Raw genomic sequence first — 6,054 nt, 5'->3', positions numbered from 1 at the left:
GAGTCCCATAGCTCTCAGCCTCTAATCATAAGGCCTGTTTTCCTGCCTTCTGATCATGCGCGTGGCTCTCCTCTGGACTCAAGCTTCTCCACATCCTTTTTAAGTTGTGGAGCCCAGAATTGGATACAGTACTCCAGCTGTAGTCTCACCAAGGCCGAGTACAGTGGGAGGATGACATCCTGGGATTTGCTAGAGAAGCATCTATGGATGCAAGTCAGAGTTTTGCTCACTTTGCCAGCTGCAACATCATATTGGTGGCTCATATTCATCTTGTGATCAATCATGACCCCCAAGTCCCTTTAGGCCATGGTGCTAGCAAGTGTAGCACTGCCGAGCCTATAAGCATGCTGTGGGTTTTTCTTCCGAAGGTGGAGTACCTTGCATTTTTCAGAGTTGAAGACTATCAGGTTTTCATCCGCCCATATTATGAGCCTGTCAGTGTTGGCCTAGATCACCATCCTGTCCTCGGGTGTGGACCCTTTACCCCAAAGTGTGGTGTCATCAGTGAACTTGACCTGTCCGCTCCTGACACCAATGTCCACACCATTAATGAAGATGCTGAAAAGGATAGGTCCAAGGACGGAGCCTTCGGGGACCCCACTGGTCATGGTGCACCACAATAATTGACTTCCGTCAACTACCACTCTCTGAGTCCGACCTTGAAGCCAATTCCCCAGCCAGTGGACTGTGATGTAGCCGAGGCCGCAGTTGGCCAGTTTTTATATGAGATGATCGTGGGATACCAGATCAAAAGCTTTTTTAAAGTCGAGATATATGACATCAATCTCTTCTCCCTTGTCCAGCTGATATGTCACCTGGTCATAGAAGGAGATGAGATTGGTCAGGCAAGACCTACCTGCAACAAGCCTGTGCTGGCTATCCCTCAAGAAGTCGCCTTCAGCCAACTTGTCAAGAATGGTCTCTCTGATAATTTTCTGCAAGATCTTCCTGGGGATGGAGGTCAGGCTGATGGGCCTTTAGTTCCCCAGATCTACTTTCCCCCCTTTCTTGAAGATAGGCACCACATTGGCCTTCTTCCAATCCTCGGGCACTTTGCCTGAGTGCCACGAGTTCTTGAAGATCTGTGCCAGTGGCCGAGCTATGATGCTTGCCAGCTCCTTAGAGTCATGTGATTTTGAAATTCTCAGGTTTTATTTTGTTTTAAAGTGTATTTCTGCACCTGAAAGGTTCATACACTGTAAGGCAAATAAAGAATCCAAAAATACGTTGTTTTATCATTTCATGATTTTTATGCCAGTCACATGATATTGGAACATGTTGGGCTGATTATTTTGCAGTTACATTCCACAGGCCATGTCATCAGCTGGTGTAAATCAGTATTGTTCCAATGGGTTCCAGGGAATCTGGCACAGTCTGTACATAAATAACTGCATGAGGGACAAAACAATGGGGAAGTAAACCCCCGTGTACACCCCAGTTCTCCAGGCAAGTCATTTGAAGTTTTGGGTAGGCTTCATTAGGGGTCTTAGACCAGCAGATGTTGCTCCTTCTCTTATGGTTAAATCTACAGAATGGTTCAACAGAAAAATGGCACATGAAGTTAGAACTGGTTTAAAGACCTTTGGGCACGTGTGTAGAGGCCGCCTACTGGAGTCACATGATTGTGACTCCAGGCAGAATATCAAGTATATGTTAGGGGTGAGATATATTTTATTCATATAACATTTTTGTTTATATTAGTGAAGAGTAGTACTCTGCTAAGTGAGAGCCTAAATCAGTTAATGTATTTACACTGTAAAGGAGACCAGAATCAGACATAGTTAACTTTGCTCCTCCAACTCTTGTGTTTCCAGTTACCATGTTTTTTTCTCTCACTAACGGTGCTCATGGCCTCTGATCCTGTCAGCTGTCCTTTGCTTGTAGTTACCCATAAATATCTTGTAATACGGACTATTCAGAGCCCTACTGAAGTCACTGCAACTACACTAGTGGATCCTTTTGCAGAAAAAGGGCCTTAAATAGAATCAAATGAAGAAGTGACATTAGACTTGAATGACATCAAACATAAATGTGATAAATTTGGAACATAAATGTAAGACTAAATAAAGCTTTGCATCAGGAATTTTTGTTAAAAGGACAGCTGTGAGAACTCTCATCTGTTTCTTCAGATGGTGCTATTGATTGTAGGTCTTGGTCTCTAATGTGTTATGGGAGGTATGTCTAGAGGTTCAAAAGAGCAGGCTGAACAAATTTTTAAAGTCAACGTTGAAGGAACAGTGAATGGAATACCCTGGCCCTTATCTTTGGATTTCCATTCTATTAGCCACTTTGTTTCCTTTAACATTCTTTTCATTAGGATAGTTGGTAAGGGGCAATACTCAAGCAAATTTGCACAGGATTATCAAAATAGATGAGAGAACTATACAGTAGGATTCAACACTCCTGAGTCCAGGCTAGGCTTCCCATATGCAAACTGTGGTGCAATGATTGATTAAATGTTTGTTGATGGTGCAGATAGATAGCCTTGGATGGAAAGGACCCTAGAAATGCAATGCTATTATTTCCAAGCCATGTAATAGATATTACTTGAAAAGACAGTCAAGCCCTTGGTAATTATTTTTATTTCCATATGTCTCTATTCTGTACTGACCATACTGCATAGGGCTATCTGACCCCAACAATATAGAATTAGATGTTGGATGACCATCATTTTAGTAATTGGGCTAAATTCAGTGACTGGGCTTCCAGCAGGATGGAGGTGAAACTCCGGTGAAGTCAATGCAATGGATATGTTTTGTGTCATACCTGCTAAATTCGCCCCAGTGTGTACCAGTGACATTGATACTTTTAAAAATGCATGAACAACATGATTTACAGAGTGAGTCACCACCTATTTTATGCAGCAAAAGGCCAAACAAACTTGGTAAACTCTTTAATGATCAAGCCTTGTGAATGCCATTACTCTTAAATTGTACTGCCATCTGCTGGAAGGAAACTCTCTTCCTTTTTAGTCACCCCACCATATTTTTAACAAGGACTTGCTATAGAAACCTACCTGGTGATAGGTGAAGTTTTCTCATGAGCATGAAGGCTGCAAGTGCTCAGAGACAGAAAAAAAACAACAACATTCTTATTAACTTCATTTTACAGAGCATGAAGGCTCAAGGACTTAATATTCATTTATCAAATATACTCTTATAGCTGTATATCCAGCATGAAACAACTTGGGAAAAAGACTAAAGGTTAAAATGCTTTCCTAAGCTTAGCTCTCTTACAGAATATTACCTTGCATCCAGTCCCAGCCTCATCTTTATGTGCTAAGTATGTGAAATGCAGCCAGGAATTGGAACTTTTTTTAAGAAAAGAAAACATTTCTAGATTTTAAGCTATTGCTGTAGACAGATGTGCAGCACAGCAGGAATTGGAACCCAAGAAACAAATATATAGACCACTATTTTAAAATGATGCTTCCTTAACAGTGCCCAATTTCAGTAGCTTAAGTGCGTGAATTCAACACCCAGGATAAACTCCTGGCTTCACTGAAGTCTTTTGGCAAAGCTCCTGGTGCTTTCAACAGTCAGAAATTCTCTCCAGCTGCCACTGCCTATTATTAAAGTTATGTGATGCTGTCTATTCCCAGCACTTGTCTTCAGGTGCTTTTTACCCTTGCCAGATGTAATTGTTTGGGCTGAAGTTTCCCTGGGCTGGGAGTCTGGCTCCAATTCAATTGTTCTGGAAGGCATCAGCTGAAGGGGTTGAATCATTTCAGCAAATGAGAACAAGGGAAAATATGTTGTTTTCTCCATTGTAAAAGAATTCTTGCAACTGTTTTGCTGTAAAGCTCCAGCATCCCCATGCTTTGGAGAAGGGACTTAACTTGGCAGGGCCATTGCATTGTTGCCAGGGACATTCTTTTTACTATCCCCATGAAAACCACCCAATTTGGCCTTGTTATAAGCCTTTGAAAAATCCCATTTTACAAATGATTGGTAGAGATGTGATCACTTGGAAGCCAAAGTCTCCAAAAACTCCATCTGCACTGAGCATATTCCAGCCCAGGGCTGCAGAAGCAAAACTTTCTGTACAATTTCTATTCCGGGAGCTGTAGCGTCAAGTACCAGGACTGAGAGCAGGGGGACCACTGCCTATGACTCCCAGGCTGGGCAGAAAAAGTTGCCCCACAGACATGCAGAAGAGACAAAACCTAGAGCTAGACAGTAGCATAGTGAGGGGTGGGAGAGCAGGGCATGAGCTCCATGCACTGTCTAAGGGGGAGTATATTGGGACAAAGATCTGGAGGTGAATGATGATTGGGCCTGGGAGCTAGCAGCAGGGCAAAGTGATGGCAGAGGTTGGAAATATGAGCTGGGCTATGGGGAGTGAAACTGAACAAAGGCCAGGTTGGGGAAGACTGGGACTGGCTGGGCAAGGAGACAAAACTATGGGCCAGCTGTGTGTTTCTTATTGTATGAGTGCCCATTTTGTGACTATGAGGTCTCATTTGCAGTAGTGCTGAGAACTCACAGCTGGAATTTTTGATCAAGAATAGCTTTGAACATATAAAGTGTGCAATACTCTGAAAATCAGGTCCTATCCCATCTCAGATTGGACACTGCAAACTAGTGGACCATGGACCTTAATCTCTCTGTATCTAAACTCCTTATCCATAGAGGAGAGATAATACCACACTTTTGGAGTGTTGTTCAAGAGGAACAATGTGAAGCAATGAGATACTGTAGTCATAAGCACCAAGAAACTAATCATTCTATATTCATAGCAGGGGATTGAATGGTGTACAGTTACAGGGAAAGGGGGCACTTACTGAACAGCAAAGATTACATACAGTAGTGGTTCATTTCTGAGTGTATTTGGGTAATGAATGAGGCAGGAATCTTATGGACAACAGTACGTGATCATGTAATTAAAATATCACGCTGTGTATGCTCAAGGGGGCTGAATTTAGATTGCACAGGAAGACCTAATTCTGGCATTTCCTAATTCTCAAGTGCTTGACTTGGCAGCCTTTGTAGTATTCTTTTAACATTGCCTTCTTGGGTGCAATACATAATTCATAGTGATAAATGTACTAACACAATTATACAAAATTGAAGGCACAAAGTTTGCTGTGGATCATTTTAGTTTTAAGCGTTTTCAAAGAGAGTGAAGCTCCATCACCCAAAATATATTAAATGATCGTGATGCTAGTTTATAAACTGATCTATCAAAGGAGCTGTGCATCTGACTGCATAATAATGTAGTGCCTTGCAACAATTTCTAATGCTTATTTGTGTAGAAGTAGAACATTAACTGTAGATTTAGTGTCAGTGCGGATTGTAATTTGTGGGCATATGAAAAGTTAGTATCATGCAGAAATGGGAAATTAAACTAGTTGGCCATGAGCAGCAATAACAGATCTGTCTCTTCTCAATGCCCCTATCTTTATTTCATCTCTCCCCTAATTGTGCTTGTTGTCAACTCATGAGAGCTGAAGTTACAGATGGTTCCTCAGCAGGTTTGGATACCTGGAGCTACTGTTTGGGTAATAATATTGGGTGCATCTTTCATCATACTGACAGAGCTGAGGGTCAGTCACATCAGTCAAACATGAAATTAGGGTGAAGGGGAAGTAATAACAGATTATTTTTATTATTTTCTTAAGGGGATATTCTAGTTGGTTTTTAACCCGTCTTTAAAAGTTCATTGTTTTCAAATGATTCCTTCAAATATATGTCTTTTGTTCTCTTGCTGAACAAACTGGATCAGCGTTTTTGACAGACCTGGAACCACAACGAATGTGCCCAGGTCTGCTTCTCACCCCTTCCATTCTGTGCATGTGCTGCTTGCTGTCTCTTTAGTTTCAGCTTTGCTGCTGTTGTGACTAAGAAGCACTGTCTTGCAGACCATGGGACAGGTTGCATGGGTATGCTTCGCACAGTATATGAGCAATGTCACTGTAACAGGGGGCTTTCTCAGGCCGGTCTGCCATTGGCCCACCCACCTGTTTCTGGGCCAACCGCCTGCCTCACTTGTCTGCCACGCCTTGTTGTTTTTTAATTGGTTCTAATTAGGCAGGAGGCTGCCGTTTTTTGCCCC

Source organism: Gavialis gangeticus, unplaced genomic scaffold (assembly GCF_001723915.1).
Source record: "Gavialis gangeticus isolate Ggan-Ray unplaced genomic scaffold, GavGan_comp1, whole genome shotgun sequence".
NCBI lineage: Eukaryota > Metazoa > Chordata > Crocodylia > Gavialidae > Gavialis > Gavialis gangeticus.
Note: the sequence above shows the minus strand (reverse complement) of the source record.